We start from the raw sequence: 21966 nt of genomic DNA on the forward strand, positions 1-21966 counted from the left end.
TCTATAGTAAGAACTCAAAATTTGAGCTCCATTGTCTCTTCTCTTTTTCATTCTTTTACCTCTATTCCCTTATTTCTCAACTCCAGAGCCTAGCAGGTAAAAACCGTGGGAAAAACCACCCTGGAGGCTAAGAGAGGAAACGCTGGAGCTGTGGGCGGGGACTACTAGGTGTCCACTGCGCATGTGCGCCCGCTCGGTCAGGTTCAGGTTTCCAACTGGGGGGGCGGGGGGGGGGGGTAAGAGGGTTTCGTCTTTTCCTGCTGCCCCCTTCCGGCTCGGGGAAGTGGCGGGACCTTGGCAGCGCCCGGAGCGGGGCGGCTCTAATCGAGGGACGCCTGGGCCCAAGTGGTGAGTTCAAAAATGGCGGAGGCGGGGGAAGAAGGAGGGGCTTTGCAGGGCTGGAGGCTGACCTCTCGGCCGGGGGGTGGGAAGGATACTGCTGGGGCCCTGTGGCGCGGCCTGGGCTGGGAGACAGACGGACCGCGCCCGGTGTGTCCTTGGAGTCCCTGACGTGGCCATACTTCGGGTTTCCAGACTCGGGGTTTCTCCAGGGCCGGCGCGTGAAAGCGCGTGAGGGAGACGCAGGGACTTCCGTTTCCTTCACCTAGGCAGGGACCCGGCCGAAGAGCAGAGTTGGCTTTTCCAGACTGGGGCTCAGCCCGCCCCTCCTTCAGGACCCTCCCCTCGGGACCGAGCCGATCGCCGCGGGCGGTTGGGGCCAGCTCTCTTGGCGCGGTGGGTACAGCTTGTGCGGTTTTCCCCTCCCCCTTTTCTCCTCTCCCCTCCCTTTTTCTCCCCTCCCCTCCCTTTTTCTCCCCTCCACTCTCCACGGGTCCGGCGCTGCTGGGGAGGGCGGGAAGGCCGCGCCCGCCTGGCGGGGATAGCCAGGCCGGGGCTCCTAGCCCAGGTTACCGGGACTGCAGAAGGAAGGCGTGGGTGGGTGGCTGGCTTCAGGCCCTCAGGACTGCCTCCCTAAATCCCGTGACACCTAAGGTAAATCGAGTCAAATAACTTTTTAAAAAAATATGATCAAAGGGATTCCTCCCCACCCCCATCTGATACCTGTGGCATGTATGGAGCGAGGTGGAGCGTGTCTGGCTAGGGTGTGTGAAATCGAAAGAATAGGGGCCAAAGAGATTCCAGAAGAGGAAATTAGCTAGTAATTCTTTCCAACCTTTGCTGCCCTAGTCACCTCCCCAGCATGTTCTGTAAAACAAAATGTCAATTTGACTTTCAGTTTCATTATTTGAACTCCATAATACACTTAAATTGTTTTCTTCTCCAGATGGGGGGAGTGGTTATTGCTGAAACTAAGCAATAGCCCTCTCCACCTCCAAAAAAGAAAAACGTCAATCAAAGCTTTGTAAAAACCTATCAGATTTTAGTAATCTACTACTTTGCCTTCAGATATACTTATGACACTAGTTCTATCACGACTGTCCCTTCGTAGTTAATGACTCATAGAAATTCACTCTAGTAAGATTAGATTTCAATAGTGCGTCTTTCTTCTTTTTCCTTGATAACATTTGTTACAGCCAGTTCAAGAGAACACTGTTACAGACGGCCATCTTAGAATTATAACATTTTAGAGTTGGAAGGGAGTTTAGTTCGAACCCTGTTATTTTACAGAAGCAGAAATGAGGGCTCAGAATACTTCATGGCTTGCCTAAGGCTACTCAACTAGTTAGATTAGAACCCAGGTTGTCTGGCTCCTTGCCCACCACTCTTTCTGTGCTCCATATAGCCTCCAAGCACAAAAATGAAATGTATTCAATTCAACACACATTTCTGAAGAGTATACTACTTTGTGCCATTAGTTGTGCTATCACTTTTGATGTATTTCAGTGTATTCAACATGCTTATGAAGTGCTTGAGATTTTTTTCTCCCCACCATTCAAGAAGTGGCAACAGTTTGGGTTAAAAAGATTTATACACACATGCACATATACATATGTGTACTTGTATTTGTCCAGATAATTTCTTGAAGGATACACAAGAAAAATGTTAACAGTGGTTACTTATAGAGAAGAGGGGTGAGAGACTTTACTTTGTACTTAATATGTGGCTTAGTGTACTGTTTGAATTTCTTACCATAAACAAGTATTGATTTTATAATTGAAACAAATTTTCAAGTTCACACACACATATATGTATATCAGCATTAAAAAGTATATACCAATGATATGCACATGTATTTATATACATATATGTGTCTGTACTGTAAAATCCAGTGTGGTTAATGTCAGCTCAGCTGACAAAGCAGGCCTGATTATTGGATACTCATGTTTCTCCTTTGGTTTTCTTTTATTCCTCTCTCCTAATGTAAAATGGTAAAAATGATATGTTACTAGTCTTTATGTATTTTTAGAAAATGTGCTAAGTTTTTTTTGATTATTGAATAATGTATCAAGATATAAAACATTCAGAATGTCAAATTTGACACAGTGAAAAAGCGGATTATAGAATCTTTGTGGATATGAATAATTTTTTAAAAAGTTAAGACTAGAAAGGTCCCCAGTGATTAGGAGTTCAGCTCTCTTATTGTTAGGAATAGGTTAAGACTCAAAGAAGAAAAAATGAATTGTCCAGCATTATATCAGCTCTCTTGTTGTTACAAATAGATTAAGACTCAAAGAAGAAAAAGTGAATTGCACAGGATTATATATCTGATTATTAACAGGGCTTGGACTAGAGCCTAGCTTCTAGTCCAGTGCCCCTTGTACAACACCTGTAATTTTATTGCTTTCTAGTGCATTCGATGATTGCAACTAGGCTAACAAAATAATGCTGACTAAAGGTTAGCCAAGCCCATTTCAATAAGAATTATTGTAATGAATGTACCAGTTAATTAGTATGGTGCTTGAAATATTTTAGTAACATTAATGTTCTCCTTACTTTTGTTGTAAACATGAATTTATTTCGTAAATCCTATTTATATTTGTAAATGTTTAGAGACACCACATGTAAAATAATGGTATTTCACTGCTTTTGTTCGGTCTAATATTTAAGTCTGGTAGCTAGTGCTAGCAGGGAAATAAAAAGCTATGGTTTACAAAATAAACACTTACCGAATACCTACTATGTGCCAGGCATTGTACTATGTGGTAGGGTTCCAAAGATGACTATGGCAAAACAGATGCCCTTGTTCTTTAGAGGCTGAGAGATTATCATTAGCTGTCAATTCTCAAGCTTTGTCTCTGTGGGCTAATCTGGTAATAGTATTATAAAATGTTAGCACTGTTTAAGGTCATTGTGTGAGTAGATTTGAGGAGACAAAAAGTAGTGGTAAAAAAATTAATATTACAGTTAACAAATATCATTTTTCTGTCTTAGACATCATATGGTACAGTGGAAAGGGTCCTGGATTGGTTGCCATAGGACCTGGGTTCTTGTCTTTATTTTGTTTCCAGTTAGCTGTGCGATTGTGCCTCTTGGTGCCTTCATATTTCTTTTATTTTTTCACAACGTTTTTTGATATTTTTATTGATTCAAAACATAAAAGGGATATTTTGAATATTTTAAGTTATAAAAGAGATATGTGTTTCTTATAGAAAATTTATAAAACTTGAAATAGGATAAAGAATTAGGATCATATTGTATACAGATTGTTTTAATCCTTTTTCTCCCATTCAACGTTCTATCATGAGCATTTCCTATGTCATGCAAACTCTTTCAAAATATAGTTTTTATTTATCCTGCATACTATTCTATACTACGGTTTCTTCATCTGTAAAATAACAAGTTGGACTAGTTGATTCCAAAGATTCAAAACCCATTATAATAGTTTTAAAGACTGATTATCTCAGATTTTATCAAGGAAAGAAATCTCATATAACAATCCCAAGTCTGTTTGGAATAAATATCTCAAAGGGACAAGAAATTAAGAACAAGGTTGAGATATAAACCTTATGGCTTATACTTTCATTTATTTTTAAATTTCACATGCTAAGTACTTGAATTTTAATTTATTAGAGCTGCAAGCAATCTGTTTCATTACTGTGTTAAAGGCTGGCCTATTTAATTTTATTTTGTAGAGTGGGTATGAAATAGATTAAAAGAGGGAGAAACGGGGCTTCTAGGTTTGATATTCTGAGATTGTTTTAGCACAGGGCAGAGAAAATTTGTGGGAGCTCAGAAGGGTTTGCCAAAGATTCAAATAGCTATTAAATTGCAGAGGTAGGATAAAAAATCAGTGTATTGACAGTGGCTGGCATGTAGTAAGTAGGTGCTGGGTAAAAAATTATTGACCAAATGCCTCTGCTTGTACAAACAAATTTATTGGATGAAAAGAAAAAAATAAAACTTGGAATAGAATAAAAGGAAATTTTTAGTTTCAATCCAGCATGTGTAATAGATTAGAGAAGATATTTACGTGTAGCTAAAGTGGTGGGATAAAGGAAAAGGAAAATTAGTTTGTAGATACTGTTTGGTACAGGTGGATACTCATTAAATAGGTTGTTCTATTTTAATTTGGTTTGTAGTCACTTATTGTGGCACAGTTTACTTTGTATTGTTTTTAAAAATTCAAACCTAGACAGAAAAGAAACCTATTAAGTATTTGAGTATAGACAGCAGAGTAGCTTTTAGATAGAGCTAAATGCTTTTATTGGGGAAAAAGAAAAGATGTAATCTCTTATCAAGAACTTGTTTGAGCATATGCTTGAGATCCCAACATGATCATGGAATAAATAGAATGCTTCATACTGAGAAATGTCTAGGGGAGGTATTACCCACTTATAAAGTCATCCATTAAAAGAACCTCAGCATGACACTTGTGGAGCCATCTGATTGTAAGTACTGCATTCTAATCATTGTGTCAGGATAAGTTATCTGGACAAGTATCAAAGCAGAATGAGTTCCAGTTCCAGTGCCACTAATCAGCTCTATGGCCTTAGTCAAATCATTTAACTTCCTTATGTCTTAGTTTCTTTATCTGTGAAATGAAAAAGTGATTTCTACTATTCTATTCAGCACAAACATAGTTATTGTGAACAATTTTTGTTTGTGAATGTCTACAAAATATAATGGTTTTACTTTTCAGTATACTTGATTCTGAGCTGCACCTTTTGTAAAAATGGCCCCAAATTCATTGATTATTTTCACAAAGCAGTGAATGAATGGGTCAGAATTCCAGAGATAGACATCACTCAGAAACATTTTTCAACAAAGTCCTTTTATTTTCAATTCAAATTAACAAAAAGTAGCAATCAGGTATTATCAGTGTTTCTCAGCCCTCTCTGCTGCTGATTTACTGCCATTCAAGCAATGGACCAAAAGGCATTTGTTCCTGGCCAACCAACACAGACATGACTTGATCACTCCTTTTCTCTCTGGGACTTTGTTTTGTTTTGTTTTTTTCAGTTTTTTATTCTTTTTTGATATCTTTCTCTATTAGCATGAGGTGCTGATCGATCTTTCTGGGACTTGACATGTCTGTCTTTCTGTCTTTCTTTTCTTTCCCTTCCTTCCTTCCTTCCTTCCTTCCTTCCTTCCTTCCTTCCTTCCTTCCTTCCTTCCTTCCTTCCTTCCTTCCTTCCTTCCTTCCTTCCTCCCTCCCTCCCTCCCTCCCTCCCTCCCTCCCTCCCTCCCTCCCTCCCTCTCTGTGTCTCCCTCTTTCTCTTGCTTTTTTTTTTTTTTTTTTTTTTATAGAAGGTAGTCACTGTCAGGTCTCTCTTGCTTTTTTTTTTTTTTTAACCTGGTGATCAACAGTGTTGACATCAATTTACAGTTTCTCTTTTCTCACATGTGTTGTTCAGAGGCAGTTACCTAAGTGGCAAGCTGGCAAAAATTCTCAGGATAGACAAAAAGCAAAGTATATATCCTCCCCTCTTCTTGTTGTAAGTTACAAAAATTTTCTTCTGTGAATGAAAAGACAAAACCTTGCAGTACCAGGCCCTGTGCTATTGGTAGTTTACTGGGCCAATGCATCGATGCATGAAGGAATTATTGTCATATGGCAAATAGACAAATAACACCCCCAATCTGGTGGGCAGGATTGTACAAGGGTCCCTGACTAATCAAGAGTCCAGGCCGGGCACAGTGGCTTATGCCTGTAATCCTAGCACTCTGGGAGGCCCAGGCGGGCAGATAGCTCAAGGTCAGGAGTTCGAAACCAACCTGAGCAAGAGCGAGACCCCGTCTCTACTAAAAATAGAAAGAAATTAATTGGCCAACTAAAAATATATAGAAAAAATTAGCCGGGCATGGTGGCACATGCCTGTAGTCCCAGCTACTTGGGAGGCTGAGGCAGAAGGATTGCTTGAGCTCAGGAGTTTGAGTTTGCTGTGAGCTAGGCTGACACCACCGCACTCACTCTAGCCCAGGCAACAGAGTGAGACTCTGTCTCAAAAAAAAAAAAAAAAAAGTCCAGCTGCTTATTTCTCTTCATTACAATCTAATAATATTTGCTGACTAAAATTTAGAAATTTAAGAAAAACACAGGCCAGGCGTGGTGGCTTACACCTGTAATCCTAGCACTCTGAGAGGCCGAGGCGGGAGGATCATTGAGCTCAGGAGTTCGAGACCAGCCTGAGCAAGAGCAAGACTCCGTCTCTACTAAAAATAGAAAGAAAGTAATTGGACAACTGAATATATATAAAAAAGTTAGCCGGGCATGGTGGCTCATGCCTGTAGTCCCAGCTACTTAAGAGGCTGAGGTAGGAGGATTGCTTGAGCCCAGGAGTTTGAGGTTGCTGTGAGCGAGCCTGACACCACGGCACTCACTCTAGCCTGGGTAACAGAGTGAGACTCTGTCTTTTAAAAAAAAAAAAAAAAGAAAAGCCAAAGAAAATAATAAAAATCAACAATCCCACTGCTTAGAGATAAACACAGTAGAATTTTTGATGTGTAATTTAGTCTGTCTTTATGTGTCTGGGTTTTTTCCACCAGCATTTCAGAAAGAGGGAATATATCTATTTTTGTCATAATTGGCACTATACATTACAATATTATTTTGTAACCAGCCTTTTTCACTTAATACAATATCATGAACGTATGTCCATGTAATTTAGTATTCTTCTACAACCTGAGTTTTTAATGGCTGCCTGGTGTCCCAGATTACCACAGTACTGTTTTCTGGTTTTTGTTTGGTTGGTTTTTAAGAAATAGAGTCTGCTCTGTCCCTCAGGCTGGAGTGCAGTGGAACTATCACAGCTCACTGCAACCTCAAACTCCTGGACTCAAGCTATCCTCCTGCCTTAGCCTTCCAAAGTGCTAGAATTTGGGATTATAGGGATGAGCCACCACACCCAGCCAATACTGTCCTCTTTTGTTGAATATTGAGGGGTTTTTTTTGTAGGTAGCACTTTATTGACCATCCATATATACATTTTAAAAATATTATTTATTTATTTATTTATTTATTTTTAGGCTGGTCAATAAAAATTTATTTATTTTTAGAGACAGGGTCTCGGCTGGGTGCGGTGGCTCACGCCTGTAATCCTAGCACTCTGGGAGGCAGAGGCAGGCGGATTGCTCAAGGTCAGGAGTTCGAAACCAGCCTGAGCAAGAGCGAGACCCCATCTCTACTATAAATAGAAAGAAATTAATTGGCCAACTAATATATATATATATATAATTAGCCGGGCATGGTGGCGCATGCCTGTAGTCCCAACTACTCGGGATGCTGAGGCAGCAGGATCACTTGAGCTCAGGAGTTTGAGGTTGCTGTGAGCGAGGCTGACACCATGGCACTCACTCTAGCCTGGGCAACAAAGCGAGACTCTGTCTCAAAAAAAAGAAAAAAATAGAGACAGGGTCTCACTATGTTGCCCAGGTTGGACTCGAGCTCCTGGGCTCAAGCAATCCTCTTGCCTTAGCCTCTCAAGTAGCTGGGACTATAGGCACAGGCCACCACATCCTGAACATCCTTATAAAATACATTTTAAAAATACATCCCTGATCATTTCATTAGAGAATATGCTTAGAACTAGAATGGGTGGTTTAAGAGGTAATCATATTTAAGACTTTTAGGACATATTACCAGATTACCTTCTAGAAAAGATGTACCAATTTTTAGTTCTACTAGGGAGAGTGCCTATTGTCCCATACCTTCCCCTGCTGTGTTTTTGTTGTTGGTAGTGATGGATGATCCTTGCCAAATGGGATAAAAATGGTATCTTTTAAAATGTTTATTTCTTTGGTTACTAATTTAACATTTCTGTATATGTTTGTTGACCATTAGTACTTCCCATTTGTAAATTTGTCTATCTTCTGTCAAGGTGTTCATCTTTTTCTTATAGATTTATCAGCGTATTCATGCTTCTTAAAACTATTATTGGCCAAGCATGGTGGCTCATGCCTGTAATACCATTACTCTGGGAGGCTGAGGCAGGAGGATCCCTTGAACTCAGGAGTTTAAGACCAACCTGAACAAGAGCAAGATCCCATCTCTACTAAACATAGAAAAATCAACTGGGCATCATGGCAGGCATCTGTAATCCCAGCTACTTAGGATGCTGAGGCAGGAGAATCGCTTGAGTCCAGAGTTTGAGGTTGCTGTGAGCTATGATGATGCCACTACACTTTACCTGGGGCAACAGAGCGAGAGACTCTGTCTCAAAAAAAAAAGGACTATTACTAGTCAAAAACAAGTTAGATTAAAGGGAGATGGTGATAGGATACACTCCTGTTTGAGGCCATTTATTATTGGTGGTAAAAGCAAATATGATGTAAGCAGGCTTAAATAGAAGGATGTTCACTCCAGCATTGTTCATAATAGTAAAAAAGTGTTAGCTTTCTAAATGTCCAGCAATGATGGTAACTGTATATAGAATATGTTAACATTTGTGTTTTTTAAAATGTTCATACATGCTCATACATGCTTGTTAAATTCATAGAACATCTCAGGAAGAATACACAAGCAACTGGTAAGAGTGATTGCTTCTAGGAAGGAGAGATTTCAGGTACAGGAGTTGAATCAATGCAGCTTTTGTACCTCTTGAATTATTTGAAATTGTGTATATTGTCTCCTAAAAATATATATCGAAAATTAATGTTCAGTTTGGGATTGGTAAGCTTATGACACATTCATAGTTAGATACTAGTCATCCATTTAAAAAACAGTCTAATCCAGATAAATATTGATGTCAAAAGATGGTTATGATATATTATTAAATGAAAAAAGCAAGTTATAAATTACTGTGTATAATAAATTCCCATTAAAATATGTATAGCATGCATGTGCACAGAAAAGCTTCTTGCAAGGTATATAAAGCATTTGAAGCCTGGATAGTAGGATCCTTTTCCTCCCCTTTTAAAAAGGGTAACAGTTTTAGTTTTTTTTGTTTTTTTTTTTTCCTGCCTGCTTTGGTTTTAGCAAAGGTTTTGATCTGGGCTCTGAATGGTATTAATCTATGTCATGGTTCTACAGTTTTGACTGTAGATGGTTTGTTTTTGCATCAAAGACTACTAATGATCACTGTAAAATTTCTTCTTTTTTTTTTTTTGAGACAGAGTCTCACTGTGTTGCTCAGGCTAGAGTGCCGTGGCGTCAGCGTAGCTCACAGCAACCTCAAACTCCTGGGCCCAAGCAATCCATCTGTCTCAGCCTCCCAAGTAGCTGGGACTACAGGCATGTAGCCACCATGCCCGGCTAATTTTTTCTGTATATGTTTTTAGTTGGCCAATTAATTTCTTTCGATTTTTAGTAGAGATGGGGTCTTGCTCTTGCTCAGACTGGTCTCAAACTCCAGAGCTCAAATGATCTTCCTGCCTCGGCCTCCCAGAGTCCTAGGATTACAGGCATGAGCCACCTTACCTGGCCTGTAAAATTTCCTAAGTTCTGGGTGGGATGTATTGGTTCACCCCTGTAATCCCAGCACTTTGGGAAGCCAAGGCACGGGAATTGCTTGAGACAAGGAATTTAAGACCACCCTTGGCAATATAGTGAGACCCTGTCTCTACAAAAAATAGAAAAATTGGCTGGCTGTGGTGGTGTGCACCTGTTGTCCCAGCTACTGGTGTGGCTGAGGATAGATGGAGAGGATGACTTGATCCTGGGTGTTCGAGGCTGCAGTGAGCTATGATTATAAAACTGCACTCCAGCCTGGGTGGCAGAATGAGATCCCATGTCTTAAAAAAAAAAGTCTTAAGTTCTGAACAGTTTTCAATGAAATGGAATAGGGTATAATAGTGATCAGTAGTGAATTCTTGAATCTGAAACCTGTATATTCTTCATACAGAACATTCTTTTGGGGAACATGGTCCCATAGTTTGTTTAAGAAAAGATGAGGGGATACCTTAGGCTGTGTCCATCCTGAGGGAACTGTGCCTTTGGAGTTAATTATGATAAATAAATTGGCAAAGATTGGGGAGGGGTGTCTGTGCACAAATTTAAATATTACTATGACTTTCTAAATTAAGTGTAGAACATGCAATTGATATTCCTTTTTTTGATTTTTTAGTATGCCCTTTCAAGTGTTTGCAGAAATAGGTTTAATGATCAAGCATACATTGTATGCAGCAGTATTAATCACTTAGTTGTTGACTGAGCTTGTGGGCTAAGTGCTCATTAATGCCATTCAGTTATTTGAATGACCCCAGTGCTTAATTGTTGGGAAAGAACTTTTTTTTTTTTTTTTTTTTTTTTTTTTTTTTTGCGACAGAGTCTCACTTTGTTGTCCAGGCTAGAGTGAGTGCCGTGGCGTCAGCCTAACTCACAGCAACCTCGAACTCCTGGGCTTGAGTGATCCTTCTGCCTCAGCCTCCCGAGTAGCTGGGACTACAGGCATGCGCCACCATGCCCGGCTAATTTTTTATATATATATCAGTTGGCCAATTAATTTCTTTCTATTTATAGTAGAGACGGGGTCTCGCTCTTGCTCAGGCTGGTTTTGAACTCCTGACCTTGAGCAATCCGCCCGCCTCGGCCTCCCAAGAGCTAGGATTACAGGCGTGAGCCACAGCGCCCGGCCGGGAAAGAACTTTTTTGTTTGTTTTATACATGTGTATTTATTTTTAATTTTTTATTGTAAACATATAAGGTGTAGAACATGATGTTTTGATGTACACAATTAAATGATTACTACAGTCAAGCAAATTAACATATCCATCATCTCACATAGTTATCTCTTTTATGGTAAGAGTAGGAAATAATTTTTTTTTTTTGAGACAGTGTCTCCCTCCATTGCCTGGGCTAGAGTGCAGTGGTGTCATCACAGCTCACTGTAACCTAAACTCCTGGGCTCAAGCGATCCCCCTGCCTCAGCCTCCCCAGTAGCTGAGACTACAGGGGTGGTGCACCACCATGCCTGGCTAATTTTTTCTTTTCTTTTCTTTCCTTTTTTTTTTTTTTTTTTTTAGGCTAGTTAAGTGAAGCACTGGCTAATTTTTTCTATTTTTTTTGTAGAGATGGGGTCTTGCTATTACTCAGGCTGGTCTTGAATGCTTGACCTCAAGCGATCCTCCTGCCTCACTCAGCCTCCCAGAGTGCTAAGATTATAGGCGTGAGCTGCTGCACCGGGCCTCGTAGTAAGAGTAGGAAAGAACTTTTGGTTTGATGGAATAACCCTAAAAAAGTGCTATTGACCATTTAACTTAAAATTAAAAGGAAATATCTTTCATGGTTTGAAAAACTTCCATAGTGTAAATGAACAATCTGAATAAAAGTTGGGTTTTTATGGTCGTGTATCATAGTATAAAAAACTGAATTTTAAAAATTGTGCTCTTTTGTTCAGGGTATATCATTTTAAAAATTTAACTTTTTTAAAAAATTTATTTTTAAGTCTAATCAAGTGAAGCAGTGGGAGTGGAGAAGGCACAAAGGAATCTGTAACTGGTTGTGATCAGTTAGTTGTAAACACCACTGCACTCAGACCAGCCAAAAAAAATTAACCTTTTGTGCTATGATTTATTGACATAGATACATTTCTTAGATACTGCAACAATGTATACTTTGTATATCAAAACCCTGTTTCTAGGCAGGGAGCTGTCTATGATTAATACTTTAAGATAATTAAAAGAGGGATTGACCTCCACTGGGTCAGGGAGAATGTTGCTTATTTAAAGAGTATTTCTACCCTGTATCTTCTGTAGGGGAAAAAGGAGACTTATGAGAAAAACTTGTAACATTTCAGCAAGAAATAAGTAAAAAGAGAATGTGTGCCAGGTGCGGGGGCTCATGCCTGTAATCCTAGCACTCTGGGATGCTGAGGTGGGAGGATCGCTTGAGCTCAGGAGTTTGAGACCAGCCTGAGCAAGAGAGAGACCCGGTCGCTACTAAAAACACAAAAAAATCAGCAAGGCATAGTGGCACCTGCCTGCAATTCCAGCTACTCAGGAGGCTGAGGAAGTAGGATCTGAGCCCATGAGTTTCAGTTTGCAGTGAGCTATAACAGGGGCAACAGAGCAAGATTGTGTCTCAGTGAATCGATCAATCAATAAATGCACCTGAATAACAACCTAAAAAGAAAAAAAAGATAGTGGATAAATTTTATTTTTTTAATATTTATTTATTTATGTGGCTTGGTGTGCTGGCTCATGCCTGTATGCTAGCACTCTGGGAGGCCAGGACGGGAGGATCGCTTGACGTTAGATTCGATACCAGCCTCAGCAAGAATGAAACCCCCATCTCTACTAAAAAATAGAAAGAAATTAGCCGGACAACTAAATATAGAAAAAAAAATCAGCTGGGTGTGGTGGTGCATGTCTGTAGTCCCAGCTACTAGGCAGGCTGAGGCAGGAGAATTGCTTGAGCCCAGGAGTTTGAGGTTGCTGTGAGCTAGGCTGACACCACAGCACTCTAGCCCAGGCAAGATAGAGTCTTGCTCTGTCATCCTGGCTAGAATGCAGTGACATCATTGTAGATCACTGCAACCTCAAACTCCTGAGCTTAAGCGATCCTCTTGCCTCAGCCTCCTGAATAGCTGGGACTACACATACATGCCAGGATGCCCGCCTAATTTTTCTATTTTTAGTAGATACGTGGTCTCATTCTTGCTCAGGCTGGTCTTGAACTCCTGAGCTCAAGCAGCCATCCCATCCCAGCCTCCTAGAGTGCTAGGATTACAGGCATGAGCCACCTCTCCCAGCCTTAATTTATTTTTTGTTATAAATGTATTAATACATGTTTGTTGAGGAGGCAACAGAAGGCAGAGAATTGGTGCTGTACATAGCTGGTATACTTGGAGGCTGAATGAGATAAATTTTAAGTTATGATGTTTTTGGTTAGCACATATAAAATAAATGTTATTTTAGCATAGGTTTTTATCACTGAAGAATTATATTGTTTGCATAGTGTGCACATATTTCCTATTTTGGTCGCATTTCCTATGAACAATGGCATATTAATGATTTTTAGTACTCACAGTGGTCTCATGAGTCCAGGCGAGGTGGTGGGTGGTATTCAGGATAACAATAGTGGCCCCATAGAGGTGGTTCAACATTCATTCTTTTGCGTGATATTTATTAAGCACTATTGTGTGTCATACATTGCTGTAGGCATTGGAAATACAAATGTAGTAAGACACAGCCCTTGCCATAAGGGACCTTCAGTATAAAAAGGATACACACACATACATATATATGTGCATGCAAACATACACTCATGCAGAGATTATTAAATCTTGTTCTAGTACAACGTGGGCCATCAGCAAATAAATATATGTATTCTGAGTTTAAAAGATGCCTTTATTTAGTTACACAATGTATTTTAGTCAACATGATCATAATAGAAGGGGAACTAGTAGGGTTATATTACTTGTATAATTCCTGTCATATTTTTAACATCATTTTGTTAGTTTTCTTGGGATGCCATAACAAAGTACCACAAACTGGGTGGCTTAAAACAGAATTTATCCTCTCACAGTTTTTGTAGGCAAGAAGTCTGAAATCAGAGTATCAGCAAGGCCATACTCTGAAAGCTTTAGGCAGGGGACCTTTCCATGTTTTTCTCTTAGCTTCTGGTATTGCTGTTGATCCTTGGTGTTCCTTGAATTGTAGATGCATCACACCAGTTTCTGTCTCCGTCTTCACGTGACTGTCTTCCTTGTGTATCTGTGTCTGTGTCTTCTTATAAGGATACCAGCCATATTGGATTACAGCCCACTCTAATGATCTCATCTTAACTCGATTATATCCACAAAGACCCTGTTTGCAAATAAGATCACATTCATCGGTACCAATGGTTAGGACTTCAATGTATCTTTTCAAGGGACATAATTTAACCCATACCAATCATTTAATTCCTCTTTGTGTACTATGTCACATAGATATAGTTACTTAAGAAATACTTTTTGATGATGAGAGGCAAAGCCCTTGGTTGCAGGAATAATGTTAAGTATTTGTAGTTCATTAAATGAGCCTGTAGTGATTGAATGAATTTCATCTAGATATCAGAAAAACAGATTGCGGAGATCTATGAGCTCAATAGAGAAAAAGACTCTAAGTAGTAGATTTTGCTACTTTGTTAAGAATAGTGATTAGTTACACAGTGCTATTTTGACTTTTAAAGACATTTAGTGGATATTTATAATAGTTAATTTTCAGTCCTAGTTAGCTATTTTAAATAATTAGCTTTGTATTAATCTTCAGAGTCAAAATTATTTTTTTCAGTGTCTGGTACATATATGAAAACTATTTTTTCTAAGATGCTGTGATAACTGTAGATTGTTTTTAAAAGTTGCTTAAACCAGTAAAAATTGACTGTTCAATATCTTTTTCTTAAATTACTTTAATCTTTAATCCAAGTAATGCAGATTTTTATTAGAAAGCTTAATACTTATATATGCTTTTGAGTAGTATTCTGATATTAAATCTTACAGAAAATCTTTTCCTACAAGGGATATTTTTTCTATTACCTTAACCTTAGAGAGGTTTTTCCATTTAATCAAGACTTTATTTCTTAATATATTTTTACCATATAGAGAAAATCTTTGAAACTGAGTCATTTGACTCTTTATTGTTTTAATAGCACACAACTGTTATAAAAGCATCCATACTAGCTATACCATATAATTAATAAATAGCTTTGGGGAATTATCCATAAACCATAGGGAACTTAAGTGCTTTGTAGTATTTTTTTTCTTTTTTAATTTTTTTGAAGAGGTGGGGGGCTGTGATGAGGGGTGTTCAGTTGCCTTGTTTGTTTCTGTTGAGACAGAGTCTCACTCTCTTGCCCTGGCGTAGAGTACAGTGGCTTGATCATAGCTCACTGCAACCTCCACCTCCTGGGCTCTAAGCAATTGTTCTGCCTCAGCCTCCTGGGTAGCTGGGACTACAGGTGCCCATGCCATAAAGCCTGGCTGGGTTTTTATTTTTCTTTCCTTTTGATAGAGATGGGGTCTGTCTATGGCCATACCACCCTGAACGCGCCTAATCTCGTCTGATCTTGGAAGATAAGGAAGGTCGGACCTGGTTAGTATTTGGATGGGGAGATGGGGTCTCATTCTTGCTCAGCCTAGTCTCAAACTCCTGAGCTCAAGTGATCCTCCCGTTTTGGCCTCCCCGAGTACTAGGATTGCAGGTGCGAGCCACCGTGCCCGCCCTATAATATTCTTTATATAAGCATACTGTATTACATGGGCACATTGTAGAATGATAAATACCAAATAAATCAGGCAAGAATGAAAGCAGCCTTACTTTTACTTTTTCTAAGAGGATGCATGGGAAATAAACAGCCTAATGAAAATAATATGGATACACTCTACCTGTCAATAGTAAATACCACATATTTCTCCCAAAATTAGGCAGTATTCCTAGAATAATCCCATCAAGGAGAATCTAAGGGCCGTAACACCTGTAATCCTAACACTCTGGGAGGACAAGGTGGGATATTAGCTTGAGGCCAGGAAAAAATTAGCTGGGCGTGGTGGTTCATGCCTGTAGTCCCTGCTACTCTGGAGGCTGAGGCAGGAGGATCGCTTGAGCCTGGGAAAGCCAAGGAGTTCCAGGCTGCAGTGAGCTATGATGATGCCACTGCACTCTAGCCCTGGTGACAGAGCAAGACTCTGTTCCTCCATCCCCACAAAGAAAAAGAATCCAAGAAGTAGATAAGTTTGTCCTGTGTATAAAAATCTCTTAATCTTGGTATATTTTGTATCCAAAACCTTCATAGCAGTTGAATACATTAAAAGAGTAAAATGTACATACAGACACACACAGGGAATGCTTTTCAGTAATATTGGGAATAAGGACAAGAATTAAAGAAGAAAGTGTCTTATATTATATTAGAGTCGATGAAATTTAACCGCTTTTTCAAACAATTTATACCTGTTTAGAATTTTGGAATTAGTGTATTTTTTTTTACGTGGGGGGGGGTGTCTTCTGGTGAGGACCAGAAAAGCTGCTAGACTAATTCTAAAAGCTGTAACACTTGCAATTAGTTTTAAGTATATAAGCTATAGGATGGACAAACACCAATGTGAACAACTGTCATAGAATTTCATAATTCAGGAACATAGCTTCAGTGCATCACAACATGGAAAACAACTCCTAAAAATAGCCAATTGGTTTGATTTCTTAGAAATTAGGAGGAAATGCATTTCAGAAAGTTAATGCTAAAATTGGCAACAGATGAACAACATGAAGGAATAAAAATACTGGGAATGTAAGAACTGAGGTCGTCAGAGTACCAAAAAAGAATCAAACTTTTTCACATTAGAATTTAAAGAATGTGGTTAAAGGAAAAGTTAACTGGGTTCTGCGCAGCAGGTTAAACATGTAACCACTTCAGACAGAAATGACTTTGTCCTCTCACGTAGTTCTGAAAATGCACTGTAATATCCCATTTTCTATATCAAAAGCACATAACTTCATGTGCAAAAGCTCCTTTATTTTAGATTTAAAATCACCTCTAATCCACCAAAGTTTGTTTACATTTTATCAAACTGCTATTTTAATAACATTTTAACAGCTTTGTTGAGATATAATTCACATACCATAAAATTCATTTAAAGTGTTCAGTTCAGTGGTTTTTAGTGGTTTAGAGTTGTGCAGTCATCACCACAATCTAATTTTAGCACATTTTCCATTACTCCAGAAAGAAACCTAGTAACCATTTTCAGTCACTCCCCATTCCCCCCCCCAGCCCTAGGCAACCACTAATCTACTTTTGGTTTCTATTTATTTTAATAACATTTTAAACTTGCAATATTACTTTTCTCATGCCTATTTAGGTCATTGGCTCAGAAGTTTAAGGGCCCTTAAGTAGCCAAATTTATAAGTCCTATGACATCTTCACTCAGAAAACATTCAAATGGTGGTTTCATGATAATATGATTGTTCCATCTTCCAAGAGTTTTTGATCTGGAGCATGTGTTTCAAATTCTGTGTTTGTACCACTTGCTAAGCTCGCTCAATTAGAAGGAATAAAATCATTCTGTCAAGACTCAAAACTAAGTTCTATTTGTGTTAACAATTCCAGGCTTTTGGTAGTAGAAACACCTTTAGCAATCTTCTGTGGCACACTGTGGCACACCATTATCTTCTATTATAATGTCACCTTCATCTCTGTCTTCATCCTTTGGCTCAGAATTTGGTCCAATCTGCTGTGCATAGCAAAGAAGGCTATTATAAGCAGATTGGCTGGAGCTGCCAGAAATCTGTCTGTTCCCAGCAAGATTATTCTCCTGGTTTGCTGATCTCACCATTATGATGAAGTTGCTGCTGTTTGCAGTCATCATGTCTGTTACCTGATCCAGATGCTTCCCTGAAACTTGTGTACCATCAACTTGTAAAAACTTCATTATTAACAGTGAATAGTCCTGTGCCGTGAGCGAGACCTCCTGGAACAAGCCAAGATATAAAGATCCCCAGGATGTTCTCTAAGCCTTGTGGTGTCTCCCTTAGGCTGAAACCATCCCAGATATAGATTTCTAGGGACTGTTTAGTGCAGTGTTTGTAAAGATGAACCCTGAGATGAATTTCTGGGAGAATATCCACATCTGTAATAGACGACACAGGTCTGAAGTCTTGGGGCGGGCATACCAGTGAATCGATGTGGGCTTTTTCTGTAGTTGGTAGATACAATGCATCAATTAAAACACTTTTCTTATCTATTAGTGTGTCTGTACCAAAGGCACTGTTGCCTCCTGCCTGCTTTTGTATAAAAATCCTAAGCAGTAGGTTGGCTGTTGAAATAGCTTTATCATAATCGTCATCATCATTATTTATAGGTTATACATCTCCCTGAATGTCTGCATAGCCTATTAAAATGTCAACATTAGGTATCTTATGAACAAATTGCAGTAATCCATAAAACTCTTCAAAATTTCGAAGTTTTGTCCTTTCTAGAAAAAACCGACGAAATTCAGGGCCAAACCTCTTCACCCTCAGGATGCCCCAGCAGCTGCGGCCCACCTGGTGCCACTGGCCACCACGGCTACAGCTCTGGCTATGGCTCATGCAGAGTGCCGGGCTTCCCCTCAGGAGCACTGTGCAGGCGTTTGTCCCAAACACCCACAACCTGAGACATGTGTGCGGAGGCAGTGGGTGGGAAGGCAGCTCCCTCCCTCAGAGCCCCAGCTGTGGGGGGTGGGGTGGGTGCAAAACATCACCCACCTCCTGGCTCTCTGCTGTCCCCCACCCCATGACCGGATGCCTGAGCCAGCCCAGCAGCGTCAACTTGAGAGATTTTAAGTGACAATATTATAAGACATTTTGGAAGAAAAGATTACCTGTAATCTCAGCACCTTAGCATATTTTTTCGATTTATTGAATATTACTTTTGAGGCCTTTTCCATGAGTATATGTTTTCATGCTGTGGTTGTCCAGTGTATGTTCTATTTTATATGTTTTTCTCCATTAAAATAACCTTTATTCTCCATGTTTGAAAACCTTAATAATAAAAAGCTGGGAGAAATAGAAACTTTTGTGTTGTATGCAGATACCAGGTAGGCAAATTTTTGTGTTTGTCTCCTCCTCATTCCCATATTCTTGCTAGATTAGCAATCCACCACCTATCTTTGGCACCTGCCAGTGGCTTTCTACATGGTTGACTGGGCTATACGTGTGTGTGCATGAATATTTTAAACCCTCACAACATATCATGATCTTAAAATCTTCCAAACCCCTCATATAAACAAACATGCGCCATTCCTTGCTGGTCCTTTTTGTGCCATTGTTAGCTTCCTAGTGCTATTGTCCCCAACAAGATTCCTGACCACTTGGCTCCTTATGCCAAAGCTTTCTTTACATCCTTCTCTTTCTGTGCCTTCCTGCCTTTCTGCTTACCCAGTACAAAGCCTGAATTTGCTTTCACAGAGAAGCCTTACATTATCTCAACATACTTTATGGCACTCAGACTGTTTCATATCTGAAGCCTTTTTATCACCCTTCCCCAATATGTCATACCCTGTTTTCTTCTATATTCACAATTCCTGTGCTCCATATATACTTATTTTCTACAATATCATTTCCTCACTTTCTTTGGCTTAGATCCTAATTTTTTTTTATCCTCTCCCATCCCTTTCTTTTGATGCCTTCCTTCAACCCCAGGATGTCTATCTTTTGCCAGTGATCTTTCTCCCTTTCACTCTTAACCTCTCTGGTAATTCTGTTTTCACACCCTTCTCCAAAAGCTGACACTCTGATAATGTATATGTAGTGTTCAGTTGAGTGCTTCTGAATAGATATCTGCTGTTCAAAACAGTGAAATCTGAACTATTAGCATGGAAATAACCTCTGGGAAGATGAGGTCTCCACTTGAAAGCTTTAAATAGAGATTCTTCTGCTCATGTTGAATGATGGGGTTTTATCTAATATTATCTGAAATGGGGTAACTACTTGAACCACACAAAATAATCACCACTGTGAAATGAGAATGTATCTGATTTTTACACTTCTATTTTGATTGACCTGAGAAATAAAACTTACCACCTCAGAGAAGATAATTTTCATGTGTTTTGGATTATATTGATCATTAATTCTTCAGGATAATTATAGACTTTGAAATGTTTAATACAGTCTCCAAGTCCATGCTGAACTCCCCTCCAGTGATGGGAGGAACAGGAACTCATAATCTACAAGGCAACCCAATCCATTTTGTATTGCTATTTATTGATTATTATAAAGTCCATCCTTATATTGAGTTAAAATCTACTGGTTATAATTATATTGTTACCTTAATTCTGCCCTCAAACTACATAGAATTTGGATACCTTTTCTACATGATAGCCTTTTAAGATATCTTAAGGTAGTTATTCTAGCCTAGCCTCTCTACCCTTTCTCTCACAAATTTTTCCCCCTTTGGGATAAACATCCTCAGCTCTTTCAATTATTCCTCACATGATACTTTATCATCATCCTGATCACTCTCTGAGGACCTTAAACTTTATTACTGACTGTTCTAAAATGTATTTGGGACTGGGCATGGTGGTGCATGCCTGTAGTCCCAGCTACTCAGGAGGCTGAGGCAGGAGGATCATTTGAGCCCAGGAGTTTGAGGTTGCTGTGAGCTAGGCTGATGCCATGGCACTCTAGCCCGGGCAACAGAGTGAGACTCTGTCTCAAAAAAAGTAAAAATAAAAAGTAAAAAATAAAATGTATTTGGAACTGAAAATAATAATATGTAGCTGGATTGGATTCTGGAAATAATATTCAATATGTAATTGAATTGGATCCTGATGTTGCACATCTGGACACTGATGCAGCCTGAAGTTGATTTAAGTTTTTTAGCAGTCATGTTATGTTGGCTCATCATGAATTTGTAATTAACTAAAATCCTAGGGTTTTAATCTGGAGGTTTGCCTTCTCGTGATATCTTTCCAAACCAAGTCTCCATCTTCCTTTAGTTTTGCAACAGATTTTTAAAAACCAGAATGTAATACTTTACAGTTACCCTATTAAATTGTAGCTCATTAGCCTATCAGCTAGCCTTGGGTTCTCTGAGTCTTGATTTTTTCCATTCAGTTTATTATGCTGATTCAACAAAGGGCCTTGAAGCTAACTAATGTCAGATATCTGGGAAATGATAATCAAAAGTCATAGAGACTATGTTCCAAAAACTGTTAGATGCAGATATAACTTAATTCTTCAAGTATATATAAGTTAATACCATATAAGTTAATACCTTGTCAATTCACAGTACTGTGAATTGACAAGGCCAGGTGAGACTGAAGTCCATTGCCAGCTTGCCTTGTGTTGAATATTACTCCAAGATAGGTGCTATTCCAAGACATGTTGTACCAACATAAAGCCAGAAAAGCTAGCTGATTCTTCCTGAGAAATCAACTAATGCACATAAGAGGTAGAGATAGAGTCATTGTGCGCATTCTTTTATTTTGTATTTGACAAATTTATACTGAGCACAGTATCAGGCAATGTGGGACATACTGGAGAACCAGCTTTGCCTCATAACTAGGGTGACCACATGCTCTGGTTTGCCTGAGGCAACCCTGATTTATGCCTGTTGTCCCCATGTAATTATTAGTAACATCATTTTTCACTTTCAAAAGTATCCAGGTTTAGAGGATAAATTATCTTGCTATCTTCCTCATAACCCACTGGTTCCTTTTAGTATCTTATCTGGGTTACATATTACACAGCCGCAATTTGGCAAATCTAATAGGTTGCAACAGTACTTCTTTTCCATTTGAACAGATTGTTCCTTGCTTTATCAAGCGAAGTTGATGGCAAACGTTAACTCCACAGTGAGGTCTGCAAATTCTTAGCACTTCTTGAGCCACCCTCTAGAGGGCAGTATTATATATATATATGTGGAATGATCCAATTTCAACCAAAAAATAGGCTCTTGTACATGAAAATTAGAAATAACGTGATGTTCTTAAAGAACACATTGGAATCAATATTGTGAATAAAACTTATTTTCTGAGCAAAAAAGTAAAATGTTAGAAATGAATTCATTAATATTCTGAACATTCTTTTTTTAATTTGTAAAAACTGAACTTTAATGGCTTGAATATACAATGATCTATTCTAACAATTATGCATAGACTTTAATAATCTGCATATTTTATGCTTCTTTCATGTCTTTACTAATTAATGATTTGACATGTTTAATAATTATAATAT

The 21966-nt window shown here is 39.0% G+C and overlaps 1 protein-coding gene, 1 non-coding gene and 1 pseudogene across 7 annotated transcripts in view; 1 reads left to right on the plus strand and 2 right to left on the minus strand.

Moving 5' to 3' along the window:
* Positions 1 to 205: 205 nt before the first annotated feature.
* Positions 206 to 21966, plus strand: part of XIAP (X-linked inhibitor of apoptosis) — a 44642-nt gene continuing 22881 nt past the window's right edge. For 2 of the 6 annotated variants that reach the window (XM_075999423.1, XM_012745634.3), the window contains exon 1: positions 401 to 735. The gene's annotated coding sequence lies outside the window, so the exon portion shown is untranslated. Of the gene's footprint in view, positions 349 to 400; positions 736 to 788; positions 994 to 15270; positions 15352 to 21966 lie in introns of those variants that run through there. The other 4 variants (XM_012745635.3, XM_075999421.1, XM_075999422.1 and 1 more) reach the window with 4 other exon arrangements.
* On the minus strand, positions 16250 to 16311 carry LOC142866100 (U7 small nuclear RNA). The gene has a single exon (XR_012916163.1). It is a non-coding gene; the product is annotated as a U7 small nuclear RNA (small nuclear RNA).
* LOC105860714 (partitioning defective 6 homolog beta pseudogene) lies at positions 17201 to 18345 on the minus strand (annotated as a pseudogene).

The sequence above is a fragment of the Microcebus murinus genome, chromosome X, assembly GCF_040939455.1.
Source record: "Microcebus murinus isolate Inina chromosome X, M.murinus_Inina_mat1.0, whole genome shotgun sequence".
Lineage (NCBI taxonomy): Eukaryota > Metazoa > Chordata > Mammalia > Primates > Cheirogaleidae > Microcebus > Microcebus murinus.